This window comes from Ursus americanus, chromosome 30 (genome assembly GCF_024610735.1).
Source record: "Ursus americanus isolate L20-20 chromosome 30, mUrsAme1.1.p, whole genome shotgun sequence".
In the NCBI taxonomy this organism is placed as follows: domain Eukaryota; kingdom Metazoa; phylum Chordata; class Mammalia; order Carnivora; family Ursidae; genus Ursus; species Ursus americanus.
In genome coordinates this window covers 36,296,402-36,316,372 of record NC_142156.1, presented here as the reverse complement: position 1 = coordinate 36,316,372, position 19,971 = coordinate 36,296,402, and positions in this window count along the sequence as shown.

Below are 19,971 nucleotides of genomic sequence, written 5' to 3'. Positions count from 1 at the left end.
CCTCGGTCCGCCCCTCCGCTCGCCGCACAGCCGGCGGATTGGGTCTGCCGGCCTCCTGTGGGCTAACAGTAATGCTTGGTCGGCCCCCTAGAGCCCTTCGGAAGGGGACTGGCACCCCAACGCCGAGGACTGGGGACCCCGAGCCCCAGCGCCAGACTCACCCTACCACCCCTCCTCTAACTGGGCTGCTAGGGTAGCCTCCTGTCATTCAGGGCGGAAGAACGTGTACGGCACTTCGAGCACTCGGCGACCTTCGAAGGACCCCCCCGCGAAAACTCCTGGGCCCGGGCTCCTGCTTGCCAGTGGCCTCACCTCCGCCCGACACTCCGCTCGCTGCACAGCTGGCGAATCGGGCCTGCCGGCCTCCTGGGGGCTAACCCTAACACTAGGTCGCACCCGAGGGGCCCCTCCCAAGGGGCCTGGCGCTGCAACAACGGGGATTGGGGACCCCCGAGCCCCAGCGCCGGACTCACACTGCTGCCCCTCTGCAACCCGGGCTGCTAGGTGTGCCGTCGGGCATTCAGTGTGGTAGAAAGGGGAAGGACGCTCTGAGCCCCCGACTACTTTTGAAATCCCCCCCACGCCAAAACGCTTGTGCCCATGCTTCCGCTCGACAGCGCCCTCACCTCGGCCTGCCCCTCTGCTCGCCACACAGTCAGCAGATCGGGTCTGCTGGCCTTCTGGGGGCTAACAGTAACGCTTGGTCAGTCCCCTAGAGCCCTTCCGAAGGGGCTTGGCGCCCCAACGCCGAGGATTGGGGACCCTGAGCCCCAGCGCCCGACTCACCCTACCGCCCATCCTCTACCCGGGCTGCTAGGGTAGCCACCAGTCATTCAGGGCGGAAGAACGTGCAGGGCCCTCTGAGCCCCCGGCGACCTCTGAAGGCCCCCGAAACCAAAACGCTTGACCCAAGCACCTGCTCGCCAGCATCCTCATCTCGACCACCCCTCTGCTCCTTGTGGAGTGGGCGGATCAGGACTGCTGGCCTCCTGGGGGCAAACTCTAACCCTAGGTCTGCCACCGAGGGGGCCATCCGAAGGCGCCTATCGCCGCAACGCCTGGGATTGGGGACCCCCGAGCCCCAGCGCCAGACTCTACCCTGCTGCCCTGCCGCAACCCGGGCCGCTAGGCGTGCTGCCGGACATTCAGGCGGGAGAACGGGCAGGGAACTCCGAGACCCCGGCGACCTTCGAAGGCTGCCCACGCCAGAACACTTGGGTCCACGCTCCGGCTCACCAGCGGCCTCCCCTCGGCCAGCACTTCCGCTCTCCACACAGCCGGCGGATCCGGCCTGCCAGCCTCCTGGGGGCTAACCCTAACCCTAGGTCGGTTCCCAAGAGGCCTGGCACCGCAACGCCGGGGATTGGGTACCCACGAGCCCCAGCGCTGGACTCAACTTGCCGCCCCCAGGCCACCAGAGCCGCTAGGGTCGCTGCCGGTCATTCAGGGCAAGAGAACGGGCAGGGCCCTCCGAGCCACTGGTGACCTTTGAAGGCCCCCATGCCAAAATGCCTGGGCCCGCGCTCCCGCTCGCCAGCGCCCTCACCTCGGCCTGCCCCTCTGGACACCACACAGCCGGCGGGTCGGGCCTGCCGGCTTCCTGGGGACTTACACTAACCCTAGGTCGGCCCCCAAGGGGCCCCTCCCAAGGTGCTGGTGCCACGACGCTGGGGATTTGGGACCCCCAAGCCCAAGCACCGGACTCACCCTGCCCCCCCTCTTCCACCCAGGCCCCTAGGATAACCGAGGATCATGCAGGGTGGGAGAACCGGCAGGGCCCTCAGAGCCCCCGGGAAATTTCGAAGGCCACACGTGCCAGAACGCTAGGGCCCACGCTCCCGCTCACCAGCGGCCTCACCTCGGCCAGCGCTTCCACTCTCCACACAGTCGGTGGATCGGGCCTGCCGGCCTCCTGGGGACTAACACTAACCCTAGGTCGGCCCACGAGGGGACCCTCCCAAGCGGCCTGGGACCGCAACGCCGGGTTGGCGACCCCTGAGCCCCAGCGCCGGACTCACCCTGCCGCCCCACCACTACCCGGGCTGCTTGGGGCGCCACCGGTCATTCAGGGCGGGAGAACGGGCAGGGCCCTCTGAGTCTTCGGCGACCTTCGAAGGCCCCCCACGCCAAAATGCATGGGCCCACGCTCCCGCTCGAAGCGCCCTCACCTCGGGCCACCCTTCCACTCGCCGCACAGCAGGCGGATCGGGCCTGCTGGCATCCTGGGTGCTAACCCTAAACCTCGGTCGACCCCTGAGGGGCCCCTCCTAAGTGGCCTTGCACCGCAACACTGGGGATTGAGGACCCACGAAACCCAGCGTCGGACTCACCGCGCCTCCTTATCGCCACCCGGGCCGCTATGGGCGCCATCGGTCTTTCAGGACGGAAGGACGGGCAGGGCCCTCCGAGCCCCTGGTGAACTCGAAGGCCCCCCCACGCCAATACGCTTGGGTGCACGCTCTCCCTCGCCAGCGACCTCGCCTCGGCTCGCCCCTCCATTCACCACACAGCCAGCGGATCAGACCTGCAGGCCTCCTGGGGGCTAACACTAACCCTAGTCGGCCCCAGAGGGGCCTCTCCCAACAGGCCTGGTGCCGGAACGCCCGTGATTTTGGACCCACGAGCCCCAGCACCAGACTCACCCTGCCGCCCCGCCTCCACCTGGGCCGATAGGGGCGCCACTGGTCATTCAGGGCGGGAGAACGGGCAGGGCCCTCTGAGCCCCCTGCAACATTCAAAGGCCCCCCGCCCCAAAACGCTTAGGCCCATGCTCCTTCTCGCCAGCGCCCTCACCTCTGCCCACGCCTCCGCTCGCGGCACAGCCGGCGGATCGGGCCTGCTGGCCTCCTGGGGGTTAAACCTAACCTTATGTTGGCCCACGAGGGCCCCTCCCAAGGGGCTTGGCGCTGCAACGTGGGGATTGGGGACCACGGAGCCCCTGTGCAGGACTCAACGTGCCGCCCCACCTCCACCCTGGCCGATAGGGGCGCCGCCGGTCATTCAGGGCGGGAGAACGGGCAGGGCCCTCAGAGCACCCGGAGACCTTCGAAGGCTTCCTGTGCCAAAACGCTTGGGCCCATGCTCCCACTCGCCAGCAGCCTCACCTCGGCCCGCCCCTCCGCTCGACGCACACCTGGCTGATCGGGCCTGACGGCCTCCTGAGAGCTAACCCAAACCATACATCGGCCATTGAGGGGCCCCTCCCAAGGGGCCTGGCACCGCTACGCCGGGGCTTGGGGACACCCGAGCACCAGCGCAAGACTCACCCTGCCTCCTCGCCGTGACCCTGCCCGCTAGGAGCGCCGTCCTCATTCAGGGCGGGAGAACAGGCGGGGGCCTCTGAGCCACCAGCAACCTTCGAAGCCCCCCCATAACAAAACGCTTGTGCCCACGCTCCCGATGGCCAGTGCCCTCACCTTGGCCCACCACTCCGCTTGCAGCACAGCTGGCGGATCGGGCCTGCCGGCCTCCTTTGGGCTAACCCTACCCTAGATCGGCCCCCGAGGGACAACTCCCAAGTGCCCGGCGCCGCCACGCCGGGGATTGGGGACCTCCCCCCCAGTGCCGGACTCACCTTGCCGCCCCATCACCAACCGGGCCGATAGGGGCGCCGCCATTCATTCAGGGTGGGAGAACGGGCAGGGCCCTCCGAACCCCCGCCTATGCTCGAAGGCGCCCCAAATCAAAACGCTTGGGCCCATGCTCACATTCACCAGCACCCTCAACTCCGCCCGCACATCCACTCCTCGCACAGCCAGCGACTCGGGCCTGCCGGCCTCCTGGGCTCTAACCCTAACCCTAGGACAGCCCCTGAGGATCCCTTCCTAAGGGGCCTGGCGCTGCAACGCCGGGGATTGCGGACCCCCAAGCCCCAGCGCCGGACGCACGCTGCCGCCCCGCCCCACATGGGCTGCTAGGGGCACCGCCATTCATTTAAGGTGGGAGAACTGGCAGGGCCCTCCGAAACCCTGCCGACCTTCGAAGGCACCCCGAACCAAAACCCTTGGGCCCTGGCTCACGTTCACCAGCACCCTCACCTCGGCCCAACTCTCCGTTCGTTGCACAGGTGGTGTATAGGGCTTGCGGGGCTCCCTGGGGCTAACCCAAACCATAGGTCGGCCCCCGAGGGGCCCTTCCCAAGGGTCCTGGTGACGCAACGCTGGGGATGGGGACCCCGTGCCCAAGTGCTGGACTCACCCTGCTGCCCTTCAGCCACCCAAGCCGCTAGGGGACCACCGGTCAATCAGGACAGGAGAATGGGCAGGGACCTCCGAGCCCCACTGACCTACAAAGGCCCCCCACGCAAAAATGTTGGCTCCCATGCTCCTGCTCCTAGCGCCCTCACCTCGGCCCGCCCCTCTGCTTGATTCAGAGCCGGTGGATAGGGCCTGCCAAGCTCCTGGGGCTAACCAAAACCCTAGGTCGGCCCCGTGGGGCACATCCCAAGGGGCCTGGCTCTGCAACGCTGGGGACTGGTGACTCAGAGCCCCAGAACCGGACTCACCCTGCCGCACTGTTGCCACCCAGGCCACTAGGGTCGCCGCCGGTCATTCAGGGCGGGAGAACGGACAGGGCCCTGGAGAAACCGGCGACATTTGAAGCCTCCCGCCAAAATGCAGGGGCCCACGCTCCCGCTTGCCAGAGCCTTTACCTCAGCCCACGCACCTTTCGCCGCCCAGCCAGAGGATTGGGCCTGCCGCCTCCTGGGTGCTAACTCTAACCCTAGGTTGGCCCCCTACGAGCCCCTCCCAAGGGGCCTGGCCCCGCAACGCTGGGGATTGGGGATCCCCGAGCCGCAGCACTGGACTCCCCCTACTGCCCCACCGCCAACGGAGCCGCTAAGGGCGCCGCTGGTTATTCAGGGCAGGAGAGCGGGCAGGGCCCTTTGAGTCATGGCAACATTCGAAGGCCCAGGGCCTGCCGGCCTCCTGGAAGCTAACCCTAACCATAGGTCGGCCCCCGAGGGGCCCTTCCCAAGGGGCCTGGCGTCGCAACGCCGGGGATTGGGGACCCCCAAGACCCAGTGGCGGATGCACCCTGGTGCCCCGCCTCACACGGGCCGCTAGGGGTGCTGCCATTCATTCAGGGTGGGAGAACTGCCAGGGCCCTCCGAACCCCCGCCGACCTTCGAAGGCGCCCCGAACCGAAACGCTTGGGCCCAGGCTCATGTTCACCAGCACCCTCACCTCGCCTCAACTCTCCGCTCAATGCACAGGTGGTGTATCGGGCCTGTGGGGCTCCTGGACGATAACCCTAACCATAGGTCAGCCCCCGAGTGGCCCTTCCCAAGGGGCCTGGCATCGCAACGCTGGCGATGGGGACCCCGAGCCCATGTGCCGGACTCACCCTGCTGCCCTTCAGCCACCCGAGCCGCTAGAGGCCCCGCCGGTCAATCAGGGCAGGAGATCAGGCAGGGCCCTCTGAGCCCACACTGACCTTTGAAGGCTCCCTGTGCATAAACGTTGGCTCCCAGGATCCTGCTCGCCAGCGCCCTGACCTCGGCCCTCCCCTCCGCTTGCTTCAGAGCCGGTGTATAGGGCCTGCTGGGCTCCTGACAGCTAACCAAAATCCTAGGTTGGCCCTGTGGGGATATCCCAAGCGGCCTGGCTCTGCAATGATGGGGATTGGTTACTCAGAGCCCCAGAGCCAGACTCACTGTGCCACATTGTCCCCACCCGGGCCGCTAGGGGTGCCGCAGGTCATAGAGGGCGAGAGAAGGGCATGGCCTTCTGAGCCACCGGTGACTTTCAAAGTCTCCCCGCACCAAAGCGCTGGTGACCACGCTCCTGCTCCCCAGCGCCCTCACCTTGGCCCGCACCTCCGCTTGCCGCACAGCATGCGAATTGGGCCTGACGGTCTCCTTGGGGCTAACCGTAACCCTAGGTCGGCCCCCCAGGGGCCCCTCCCAAGGGTCCTGGTGCCATTACGCTGGGGATCTGGGACCCCAAGCCCCAGAGCCAGACTCACCCTCCCACAATGCTGCCACCCAGGCCGTTAGGGGCGCCGTGGGTCATTCAGAGTGGGAGAACGGACAGGGCCCTGGAGAAACCAGTGACATTTGAAGCTTCCAGCGCCAAAATGCAGGGGCCCACAATCCAGCTCCCCATTGCCTTTACCTCGGCCCGCCCACCTCTCACCGCCCAGCCAGAGGATCAGGCCTGCCAGCCTCATGGGGGCCAGGAGGAGCACTTCCCAAGGGGCCTGGCACCGCAACACCGGGGATTGGGGATCCCCGACCTGCAGCGTGGGATTCACCCTGCCTCCCCACTGCCAACGGAGCCGCTAGGGGCGTCGCTGGTTATTCAGGGCAGGAGAACGGGCACAGCCCTCCGAGCCATGACAATATTCGAAGGCCCAGGACGCCAAAACGCTGGGGCCCACGCGCCTGCTCACCATTGCCCTCAACTCAGCCCGCATCTCCACTCCTCACACAGCTGGCGGATCAGGCCTGCTGGCCTCCTGGGCGCTAAGCTTAACCCTAGGACAACCCCCGAGGGGCCCCTCCCAAGGGGCCTGTCGTCGCAACGCTGGGGATTGGGGATACCCGAGCCGCAGCACCTGACTCACCCTGCTGCCCCGCCGCCATCTGGGTAGCTAGGGGCGCTGCTGGTCACTCAGGGAGGAGAATGGGCAGGGCCTGTCAAGTCCCCAGAAACATTCGAAGGCCTCCGGAGCCAAAACGCTTGGGCCCAAGCTCCCGCTCAACAGAGACCTCACCTCAACCCACCACTCCATTCACCGCACAGCTGGCGGATTGAGCCTGCTGGCGTCCTGGGGCCTGACCCTAACCCTAGGTCAGCCCCGGAGAGGCCTCTCCCAAGGGGCCTGGCAGTGCAACGCGGTGGATTGGGGACCCCTGAGCCCCAGCACCGGACTCACCTGCGGCCCCGCCACCACCCGGGCCGCTAGGGGCGCTGCGGGTCATTCAGGGTGGGAGAACTGGCAGGGCATTCCATTTCCCCTGCGACCTTGGAAGGATCCCCGCGCAAAAAAGGTGGCTCCCACGCTCCTGCTCACCAGCGCCCTCACCTTGGCCCGCCCCTCCGGTTGCTGCAGAGCTGGTGGATAGGGCCTGCCGGGCTCCTGGGGGCTAACTGAAACCCTAGGTCGGCCCCATGGGAGACATCCCAAGGGGCCTGGCTCTGCAATGCTGGGGGTTGGTGACTCAGAGCTGCAGAGCCAGACTCACCCTGCCGCACTGTCACCACCCGGGCCGCTAGGGGCGCCACAGGTCATTCAGGGCGAGAGAAGGGGCAGGGCCTTCCGAGCCCCCGGTGACCTTCAAGGACTCCCCGCACCAAAACGCTGGTGCCCAGGCTCCAGCTCCCCGCGCCCCCACCTCGGCTCGCCCCTCAACTCTCAGTACAGCAGGCGGATCGGGCCTGCTGGCCTCCTGGGTCTTAACCCTAACCCTAGGTCGGCCCCTCAGGGGTCCCTCCCAAGGGTCCTGGTGCTGCTACACCGGGGATCGGGGACCCCAAGCCCCAGAGCCAGACTCACCCTGCCGCAACACTGCCACCCGGGCCGCTAGGGGTGCCGCCGGTCATTCAGGGCGGGAGAATGGACAGGGCCCTGGAGAAACCTGCGACATTTTAGCCTCCCACGCCAAAATGCAGGGGCCCACGCTCCCGCTTGGCCGCGCCTTTACCTCTGACAAACCACCTCTCTCTGCCCAGCCAGAGGATTGGGCCTGCCAGCCTCCTGGGTGCTAACTCTAACCCTAGGTCGGCCCACGAGGAGCCCCTCCCAAGGGGCCTGCCCCCGCAACGCCGGGGATTGGGGACCCCTGAGCCCCAGCGCCAGACTCATCCTGCCTCCCCGCTAACACCGGGCACGCTGGGGCATCGCTGTTCATTCAGGGTGGGAGAACGGGCAGGGCCCTCGAGACCCCGGCGAACTTTGAAAGCCCCAAGTCAAAACGCTGGTGCCCAGGCTCCTGCTCGCCAGCACCTTTACTTTGGCCCACCCCTCCTCTCGCAGTCTAGCTGGCATATCGGGCCTGCCGGCCTCCTGGGAGCTAACTCTAACCCTTGATCGGCCCACGAGGGGCCCATCCTAAGGGGATTGATCCCGCAACGCCGGGAATTGGGGACTCCTGATTCGTAACGCCAGACTCACCCTGCTGTCCCAAGTCACCCAGACTCACCCTGCTGTCCCAAGTCACCCTGCTGTCCCAAGTCACCCAGGGGCGCCGCCAGTCATTCAGGGCGGTTGAAGGGGCAGGGCTTTCTGAGCTGCGGGACATTAAAGGCCCCCAGAGCCAAACCGCTGTGGCCATGCTCCCACTGACCAGCACCCTCACCTCAGCCCGCCCCTCCGCTCGCCCCACAGTGGCGTATTGGTCCTGCCGGCCTCCTGGGGTCTGACCCTACCTTAGGTCAGCCCCCGAGGGGCCACTCCCAAGGGGACTGGCGCCGCAATGCCTGGGATTAGGGACCCCCTAGCTGCAGCGCCGGAATCACCCTGCCACCCCGCCGACACCAGACCCACTGGGGCATCGCAGGTCATTCAGGGTGGGAGAATGGGCAGGGCTCTCGAGAACCCAGTGACTTTCGAAGGCCATCTGTGTCAAAACGCTGGGGCCCATGCTCCCACTCACCTGGGCCCTCACCTCAGTCCGCCCCTCCGCTTGTCACACAGCCTGCAAATCGGGCCTGCAGGCCTCCTAGGGGCTAAACCTAACCCTAGGTCAGCCCCAAGGGGCCCATCCTAGGGGCCTGGCGCCCCAGCGCCTGGGATTGTGGATTCCCGAGCCTCAGCGTCAGACTCACCATGCCTCCACGCCACCACCCAGGCCGCTAAGGGTGCCGCCAGTCATTCAGGGCGGGAGAAAGGGCAGGATCCTCAGACCCCTGGTGACCTTCGAAGGACCCCCATGCCAAAACGTTGAGTACCACGATTCCACTCCCCAGAGCCCTCACCTTGGCCCACCCCTCTGCTCGCCCCACAGACATCGTATCGGGCCTGCCGGCCTCCTGGGGGCTAACCCTAACCCTAGGTCGGCCCCTGAAGGGCACTCCCAAAGGGCCTGGTGCCACGACACCGGAGATTGGGGACACCCAAGCCCCAGCGATATACTCAACCTGCCCCTCCGCCACCACCGGGCCACTTGGGGCGCCACTGGTCATTCAGGGTGGGGGAACGGGCAGGGCCCTCCAAGCCCCCGGTGACATTCGTAGGTCCCCCACGCCAAAACGTGGAGGCCCACGCTCCCGCTCTACAGTGCCCTCACCTCGGCCCGCCCCCCCTCTAGCCACACAGCTGGTGGATCCGGCCTCCCGGGTTCCTCGGGGCTAACCTTAACCCTAGGTGAGCCCCAGAGTGGCCCCTCCCAAGAGGCTTGGTGCCTCAATGGCAGGGATTGGGGACCTGCAAGCCCCAGCGCTGGGCACACACTGCCGCTCTGCCGCCACGCGGGCCGCTAGGAGCGCTGCTGGGCATTGAGGGCGGGATAACCGGCAGGGCCCTCCGAGCCTCCGGTGAAATAAGAAGGCCCCCCACGCCAAAACGCTGGGTACCACGCTAACGCTCGACTGTGCCCTACCACGGTCAATCTCTCCGCTCACTGCACAGCTGGCGGATCAGGACTGCTGGCCTCCTGGGGGTTAACCTAACCCTAGGACAGTCCCCGAGGGGCCCCTCCCAAGGGGCCTGGTGCCGCAACGCTGGGGATTGGGGAAACCCAAGCACCAATGCCGGACTGACCCTGCCACCCCGCTGCCACCCGGGGAGCTAGGGGCGTCGCCGGTCCTTCATGGCGGGAGAACGAGCAGGGCCCTCCGAGCCCCCTGTGACATTCGAAGGCCCACCAGGCAAAAATGTTGGGGCCCACGCTTCTGCTCGACAGCGACCTCACCTTGACCCACCCCTCCATTCGCCACAGAGCCGGTGGATCGAGCCTGCCAGCCTCCTGGGGACTAACCCTAACCCTAGGTCGGCCCCCAAGGGGCCCCTCCCAAAGGGACTGCCACCGAATGCCAGGGATTGGAGACCCCCAAGTCGCAACGCTGGACTCACTCTTCCACCCTGCCCACACCCAGGTCGCTAGGGTACCGCCGATCAATCAGGACGGGAGAACGGGCAGGGCCCTCCCTGCCCCGGTGACCTTCGAAGGCCCCCAGCTCCAAAACGCTGGGGCCCACTCTCCTGCTCGCCAGCGCCCTGATCTTTGACCGCACCTCCATTCTCCCCAGACGGCGGATCGTACCTGCCGGCCTCCAGGAGCTAACCTTTACCCTAGGTCGGCCCCCAAGGGGCCCCTCCCAAGGGGCCTGGTGCCGCAACGCCTGGCATTGGGGACCCCCGAGCCTCAGCGCCAGACCCACCCTGCCGCCCCGCCACCACTCGGGCTCTAGGGGAGCCACCACTCATTCAGGGCGGGAGAACGGGCAGGGCCGTCCAAGTCCCCGGAGACATTCGAGGGCCCCCGGCACCAAAACTTTGGGTACCACCTTCCAGCTCGCCAGTGCCCTCACCATGGCCCGCCCCTCTGCTCGCCGCACAGCTGGCGTATGTGGCCTGCCGGCCTCCTGGGGGATAACACTAACCCTAGGTTGGCCCCAGAGGGGCCCCACCCAAGGGGACTGGTGACCAAATGCGGGGATTGGGGACACCTGAGCTGCAGCGCCAGACTCACCCTGCTGCCCTGTCGACATCGGGCCCGCTGGGGCGTCACTGGTCCTTCAGGGTGGGAGAATGGGCAGGGCCCTCGAGATTCCGGTGACTTTTGAAGGCCATCTGCGCCAAAACGCTGGGACCCACGCTGGAGTTCGCCAGCGCCCTCACCTCAGCCCGCCCCTCCGCTCTCCGCACAGCTGGCGGATCAGGCCTGCCGGCCTCCTGGGGGATAACTCTAATCCTAGGTTGGCCCTAGAGGGGCCCCTCTGAAGGGCCCTGCCGCCACAACACCGGGGATTGGGGATCCTCGAGTCATAATGCCAGACTCACCCTGCTGCCCCACTGACACCAGTGGTGCTAGGGCGCCACCGGTCATTTTGGGCGGGAGAACAGGCAGGGCCCTCTGAGCCCTGGTGAACTTTGAAAGCCCCCAGCACCAAAACGCTGGGGCCCACGCTCCACTCGCCAGCGCCCTCACCTCGGACTGCGACTCCATTCGCCTCAAGACGGTGGATCGGGCCTGCCGGCCTCCTGAGGGCTAACTCTAACCCTACATCAGCCCCAGAGGGGCCCTTCCCAAGGGGCCTGGCACTGCAACGTCAGGTATAGGGAAGCCCGAGCCTCAGCACTGGACTCACCCTGCTGCCCCACCATCACCCGGGCCGCTAGGGGCGCCACCGGTCATTCAGGGCGGGAGAATGGGCAGGGCCCTCCAAGCCCCCAGTGACAATCAAAGGCCCCCCCCTTCAAAACGCTTGGGCCCACACTCTCGCTCGCCAGCGCACTCACCTCGGCCCGCCCCTCTGCTCGCCCCTCAGCAGGCGGATTGGGCCTGCTGGGCTCCTGGGGACTAACCCTAACCCTAGGTTGTCCCCTGAGAGGCCCATCCCAAGGGGCCTGTCGCCGCAACACGGGGGATTGATGACCCCCAAGCCCCAGCGCCGGACTCACCCTGACGCCCCGCTGGCATCCAGGCCACTAGGGGCACCGCCAGTCATTCAGGGCGGGAGAATGGGCAGGGCCCTCCAAGTCCCAGTGAACATCTAAGGGCCCACGCACCAAAATGCATGGGCCCATGCTCCGGCTCACCAGCGCCCTCACCTCAACCTGCCCCTCTGCTCACTGCACAGCCAGCGGATCGGGCTTGCCAGTCTCCTGGGGCTAACCCTAACCTTAGGTTGGCCCCCAAGGGGAACCTCCCAAGGGGCCTGGCGCAGCAACGCCAGGGATTGCGGACCCCCGATCCCCAGCGCCATACTCACCCTGCCACCCCGCCACCACCCGTGCTGCTAGGGGCACACTGGCCATTCAGGGCGGGAGAACCGGCAGGGCCCTCCCATCCCCAGGCGACCTTCCAAGGCCCCCCGCGACAAAATGCTTGGGCCCACGCTCCAGCTTGCCAGCGCCCTCACCTCGGCCTGGCGCTCCGCTACCGCACAGCTGGCGGATCATGTCTACTGGACTTCTGGGTGCTAACAGTAACCTTAGGACGGCCCCAGAGGGGCCCCTCCCAAGGGGCCTTGCGCTGCAACACATGGCATTGGGGACCCCCAAACCGCAGTGCCAGACTCACACTGCCACCCCGCCACCACCCAGGCCGCTAGGGGCGCCACCGGTCATTCAGAGCAGAAGAACGGGCAGGGCCCTCGGAGCCTCTAGCGACATTCAAAGGCCCCCTGCGCCAAAACGCTGGATACCATACTCCTGCTCGCCTGCGCCCTCACCTCGTCCCTCTCCTCCGCTCGCCACACAGCCGGCGCATTGGTCCTGATGGCCTACTGGGATCTAAACCTAAACCTAAACCCTAACCCCTAACCTTAAACCCTAAACCTTAACCACTATTCCTAACACTAACCCTAACCCCTAACCCTTACCCTAACACTAACCCTACCCTTAACCTAACCCTAAACCCTAATCCTTAAACCCTAAAACCTTACATTAACACAAAACCCTAAACCCTAACCCTAACCCTAACCCAAACCCCAAACCATAACCCTAAACCCTAACCCTACCCTGACCCCTACCATACCCCTAACCCTACCCCTAACCCTACCCCTTCAGCTAACCCTACCCCTAACCCGTAACCTAACCCTAAACCTAACCCTAACCCGTACCCTAACCCTAACTCTACCCGTACCCTAACCCTAACCCTAACCTGTACCCTAACCCTAACCACAACCCTAACACGTACTCTAACCCGTACCCTAACCCGTACCCTAACCCGAACCCTAAACTGTACCCTAACCCGTAACTTAAACCATACCATAAACCTAACCGTAACCCTAACAAGTACCCTAACACATGCCCTAACTTTAACCCTAAACCCTAAACCCTGACCCTAACCCATACCCTAACTCGTACCATAACCCGTACCCTAACCCTACCCATACCCTAACCGTAACCCTAAACCCTAAACCATAACCCGGACCCTAACCCTAACCAGTACCCTTAACTTAACCTTAACCCATACCCTAACCCGTACCCTAACCCATACCCTAACCTGTACCCTATCTCTATCCCAGACCCTAACCCATACCCTAACACATACCTAACCCTAACCTGTACCCTAACACGTACCCTAACCCATACCCTAACCCTAAACTGTACCCAATCCCTATCCCTAACCCGTTCCCTAACCCGTACCCTAACCCTAACCCATACCCTAAGCCGTACCCAAATCCGTATGCCAACACTTACCCTAAACCGTACCCTAAACCGTACCCTAATGCATACCCTAACCCATACCCTAACCCTAACCCGTACCCTAAACCTAACCCATACTCCAACCCTAACCCTAACCCTAAACCCAAACCCTAAACCCTAACCTGTACCCTAAACCCTAATCTGTACCCTAACCCATAACCTCTAACCTGTAACCCCTAAACCCAACCCTAACCCGTACCCTCTCCTTACCCTAACCCTAACCCCTGCCCTCACCCATACCCTAACCGTAACCCATACCCTAACATTAACCCATACCCTAATCCATACTCTAACCCTGGAGATTGGGTACACCTGAGCCCCACCACGGGACTCAGCCTGCCACCCCTCAGGAAACCATGCCCCTTGGGGCGCCGCAGAGCATCCCATGCAGGAGAACTGGTAGGGCCCCCCTGAACCCCCAGCGATCTTCGGCAGACCCCTACACCCCAACCCTGAGGCCCACGATCATCGCGCACCACGCCTTCCCTTCAGCTTGCCACCGAGCTCGTCGCAGAGCCGGCAGATCAGGCCTGCCGGGTTCCTGAGGCCTAGACCTGACCATAGGTCGGCTGGGTAGGGCCCCTCCACTGGGGCCCGGTGCCGCAGCCCCAGGGACTGGGGACACCTGAGCCCCACCGCAGGACAAAGCCTGTCAGCCCGCAGGAAACCATGCCCCTTGGGAGGCTGTAGAGCATTCAGGGCGGGAGAACCAGGAGGGCCCCCAGAGACCCCGGCGAACTTCGGCAATACCTAAACCCAACCTTGAAGCCCATGCTCACCCCACCCCACACACTCACCTCAGCCCGTGGCGAAGCTCGCCACATAGTGGGCAGATCTGGCCTGCGGGGTTCCTGGGCTCCAACCGTAACCCTAGTTCATCTGTGGAGGGGCCCCTCCCCAGGAGCCTGGAGCCGCAGCTGTGGGGATTCGGGACACCTGAGCCCCACAGCAGGACTCAGTCTGCCACCCTGCAGGAAACCGTGCACCTTGGGAGGCCATAGAGCATTCAGGGCGGGAGAACCAGGAGGGCCGTCCTGAGCCACCAGCGAACGTCGGCAGCCTCCGCACCCCAACCCTGAGGCCCACGCTCACCCTCCCCACACCCTCACCTCAGCCCGTGTAACTAGCCATACAGCCAGCAGATCGGGCCTGCAGGGCTCCTGGGCTTAACCCCAGCCCTAGGTCGGCTGTGGGTGTGGGGGCCTCCCCAGGAGCCTTACACCGCAGCACCGGGGAATTGGGATACCTGTACCGGACCGCAGGACTCAGCTTGCCACCTGACAGGAAACCGTGACCCTTGGGGCTCTACGGAGCCTACAGGGCACGAGAACTTGGGGAGGCCCCCGGAGCCCATCCCCATCCTTTGGCAGCCCCATGTGCCCCAACCCTGAGGCCCATGCTCACCCTCCCCCATGGCCTCCTCTCAGCCCTCCACAGAGCTCGCTGCACAGCTTGCAGATTGTCCCTGCCGGGCTCCTGGACCCTAACCCTTACCCTAGGTTGGCCACAGAGGGGCCCCTCCCCAGGGTCCTGGCACCCCACTCCGGGGGATTGGGGACACACAAGCCCCACCGTAGGATGCAGCCTGCAACCCACAGTAAACTGTACCATTTTGGGGCACAACAGAGCATTCAGGGCAAGAGAATTGGGGCACCCCCTGAGAGCCCCTTCTGGTGAACCCCGACATTTGTGGGCCCTTCCGGATGAAACCCCAAGGCTCACACTCACCCGCCCTTGTGCCCTCATCTCACTTGGCCTGGGAGTTCTCTGAGCACTGGGAAGTTTGGACCTGCTGTCCCTTGAGGCCTAACATAACCCTGGGTGTTCTGCTGAGGGTCCCTCCCCGTTTGCCTGCCTCCAAGGCACCAGGCATTGGGCTCACCTCTGTACTACTAGAGGACTCAGCCTGCCCCAGAGCAGGAAACTGTCCATTTAGGGCTGCAGCAAGGATTCATAGGAAAATCGGAGGGCCCCCCTCAGCCCATCCCAGGCAACCCTCACTTCCAGAGATCTCCCCGGATCCAATTAGTAGCTTCACACTGACCTTTAAACTTGCTCTCCACGGAGATCTTTTGAAATTCTCCACACTTTCAACCGATAGCATCATCCAGCTTCAGTGCCTTACCCAGCTTTAGGTCTTGAGATGGATTAAAATGGGAAGTCATTTCACTGATGACGACGTACTGGTGACCAAAAGATACATGCATAAATGCTTCATATCACTTGGCTTCAGGGAAATGCAAATCTAAACCCCTATAGATGCCATATCACACGAGGCCGAATATCTAAAAATAAGAAGACATGAAACTATACATGTTGGAGAGGATGTGGAGAAACGGGAACCCTCTTACACCCCTGTACGAATGCAGTCCGGTACAGCCACTCTTGAAAATGGTACGGAGTTTCCTCAAGAAGTTATAAATAAAGCTACCCTATGTCCCAGCAATTGCACTACTGGGTATTGACCCCAAAGAGACAGAGGTAGTGAAGACGGGACACATGCACCACAGTGTTCATAGCAGCAATATCCATAATAGACAAACTGTGGAAAGAGTGCAGATGATCATGGACAGATGAATGGATAAAGAAGATGTGGATCATATATATAATGGAATATTACTCAGCCATCAGATAGGATGAATACTTACCATCACACTGACCTGGGTGGAGCTGGAGGGTATTATGCTGAGTGGAATAAGTCAATGAAAAAAAGACAATGATCATATGCTTTCACTCCTATGTGGAATATCAGAAACAAGGAAGAAGACCATAGGGGAAGGAAGGGAAAATAGAATGGGAAGTCATCAGAGAGGGAGAAAACCCATAATGGACTCTTAGCTATCTTAAGAAACTGATGATTGTTGGAGGAGAAGTTGGGGGGGTAACTGGGTGAGTAGCATTAAGGAGGTCACACGATACAATGAGCACTGGGTGTTACACACGACTGATAATTTATTGAAGACTACATGTGAAACTAATGATGTACTGTAAGTTGGCTAATTGAATTTAAATTAAAGAATAAAAGACCTCGAATAAACAATCCTAAACATTTGTATGGAACCACTAAAGATTCCGAACAGCCAGTGCAATGTGGAAAAGAAAAACAAAGCTGGAGGACTCACAATTTCAGATTTCAGGTTATACTACAAAGCTGCAGTCATCCTAACAAGACAGTACGGCACAAAAATAGACACAGCGACCAAAGGAACAGGATACAAGTTCAGACAGAAACCCACAATTATGTGGTCCATGAATCTTCCACAAAGCAAGCAACGATATCAAAAGGGAAACGGACAGTCTCTACAACAAATGGTGTTGGGAAAACTAGACAGCTACGCACAAAATAATGAAATTAGACTGCTTTCTTACACAATACAGACAAACACAAAACAGTTTCAAAACCTCAATATGAGACCTGAGTCCATAAAAATCCTACAGGAGGGAAGACAGTAACTTCTTGACATGGACCATACCAACGTTTTTCTAGACTGTGTCCTGAGGCAAAGGAAATGAAAGCAAAAATAAACTATTGGGAATACAGCAAAATAAAAAGTTTCCGCACGGCAGAAGAAGAATGAAAACATAAAAATAATAAGACAACCTACTCAAAGGGAGAAGATATTTGCAAATATCATATGCAATAAAGGGATAGTGTCCAAAACATATACAACTGATACTACTCAACCCCCCAAAAACAAATAATCCAGTTAAAAAATAGGCAGAAGACATGGACAGACATTTCTCCAAAGAAGAAATACAAATGGCCAACAGTCCCGTGAAAAGATGTTCACCATCACCCATCATCAGGAAAATGTAAATCCAAAGGACAATGAGGTAATACCTCAAACCTGTCAGAATGGCTAACATCAAAAGCACAACAAAGAGCAGCTGTTGGGAGGATGTGGATAAAGGGGAATCCTTGCGAACTGTGGGTGGGAATGCAAACTGTGGTGGCCACTGTGGAAACAGTATGAAGGATCCTCAAAAAATTAAATATAGAGCTACCCTACGATCCAACAAACACACTACTCGTATTTACCCAAAGAATACGAAAACAGTAACTTAAAAGGATACGTGCTCCCCTATGTTTCTTGCACCATTATTTACAATATCACAATATGGAAGCAACCCAAGTGTCTGTAGAAAAATTGACAAATGAGATGATAGATGTGTGTATTCACAAACACGCACACACACACACACACACACACACACACACACAATGGAGTATTACTTGGCTTGAAAAAGAATGAAACCTTGCCATTTGCAGCCACATGGATGGAGCTAGAGAGTATTATCCTAACTAAAATCAGTCAGTCAGAGAAAGACAAATCCCATACGATGTCACTCTAATGGGGAATTTAAAAAACAAACAAAAATAAATACCTAAAAGGAAAAAGGAGACACACCAAAATACAAACTCTTAACAATAGAGAACAAACAGATAGTTACCAGAGAGGAGGTGGATAGAGGGATGAGTGAAATAGATGAAGTGGATTAAGTGGACGCTTTTCTTGATAACCACTGAGTAATATATAGAATTACTGAATCTCTCTATTGTACACCTGAAACGAATGTAACACTGAATGTTAGCTCTACATTAATTAAAATAAATTTTAAAAAAAGATTTTTCTTTCAGGAAGCTCTTTGAAAAAACTTTTCCTGTGCACTGTGCATAAGCCCTACTTGGGAGGATTCACTCTACAATAATTATTCACTTCATGGCTCAAATTCATATTTCACTGAGTTCTTACCGTGGATTCCAGCCCACGGGAGCCATGGTCCTTTTCTGTCCAGGCTCAGCACCTATGCTTCAAGATTGGAAGTAGAGACACATGTCACTTCACAGTCCAGAAAGCTATTATTGTTTCTGTTTCAGTGTGAGAGAGTCACAGACTTTGGGACAGATTTCAGAGCAGGTTTATTCTGGATCCTGGATCTCTACTTCAATGTTCATTGCCTGGATCCATTTGGCTAATAGGTTCCCTGTGGATGGGCTTGCTTCCAAGCACATACATGGAAGATGCAAAGGTGGGTGGGATTGGTGCAGGACAGGAAGAAGACCAAAAACAGACAAGGGTCCAACCCCTCCCCTGATCCAGGAACTGCTACAGGAGAGGGTATGGGTGGGAGAATTCATGCGAAACTCCAAGGTCACCAGGTGAACACAGGAGGCACAGGTCAAGGGATCTGGAGATGCAGGGGTTGAAGGCTGCTCTGAGCTACCTCTGGGAGGAAGGGAGGGAAGGAATGAGAAGGAGACATTGCCTGCCCCTGGCCCATGCCAGGTGCGCACTGCTCCGACACGCATCATTCGACACATCTGACACAGCCTGGGCTCAAGATGGGCTGGCTCGTGTCCCTCAATCCTCTGTGGGACAGCTGGCCCCAGGGCTCAGAGACATGCTGAGGGAGATGAGAGGGAAAGCTCCCCCACCCAGGTCGTCCCCTCTTTGAGCAGACAGCCCTTCAGAACTGCTAAAAAAAACCCCACTAACGGGGTTGAAAGACATGCCATGAATGAACTAAGGCATAGAGATATGTAAAATAATATTCACTTTTAAGTTCAGAGCTGTCATCTCAGGAAGTGGGGAGAGCTTCCCTGAAGAAGACTGAGGGGGGGCAGGCCATGCTGAAAAGGGAGACATGGCTCTCCTGATTGGGGACCTGCAGCCCCCTTACAGGGCAGGGCATCATCCTAGCATCACACGAGATCCATGGAAGTGTTCCATCAGGGCCAGATGTTTGTCTCGAGAAGGCTACCCTGGCATCGGTCTGCACAGGGCACCAGGGACGAGGGCTAGATGGAGGACGGACAATACCCCAGAGGCCATGGGGCAAGAGCAGAGGCACATGACCTTGAAGATGATGATGAAAAGCAGGAGGTGGCAGCATGGAGCCGGCCCGAAGGTACCATGGGAGCAGTGCCCACAGCTACACTGACTGGGTGCCTTCTGTGCCAGGTGTGGCTGACTTCAGTGGGCTCCAGACTAGTCCTGACCACAAGTCTAGGAAGTGTGCACCACCCCCGGCCTCTTCTTCCCTTGCAGCTTCTAGGAATCACGGTCACAGACCCTGGTCAGCTTTCGTGGAAACAAAGCAGTCGCTCCCCCGCATGCTGCACCTCTGCTGCTGGTCCAGTGTGACCCTTGTGCCTGGCCAGACACTGATGTCTACCTGTCTCCACACAAATCCACAGACAGGAGGGTGTCCCTGAATTCCACAGCACCTGATGAGACAGATCCACAGAACCCAACACCCAGTGGGTCACTAGGGACCTCACCTATGGTCATGGAGCTCACCATACCCTATTTCTGTCACTTCCCACAGAAAGCCTGGTTCTGATCCCCCACAATACCATACATCCTGGTTGCTGACCTGGGGTCATGCCATGGACCCACATGGCACCTTTCTTTAAGTGAAGGCTATGCCTACACCTCCTAGAAAATATTTAATGAAGTACAAGTCCATCAGGACTATGGTGTGAATGGTAGCACACAGGTTTCATGGTAGTAGTCAGTAATTCTAACAAGGGTTAACCCCAACCCCCGTCTCACAAAACCCTCCATCCCCACTGAACTCATGGTCTGCCCTCAGAAAACCGTCCAGGAAACAAACCTTTCATCTGAATGCTCTCTTCACCTTCTGCTT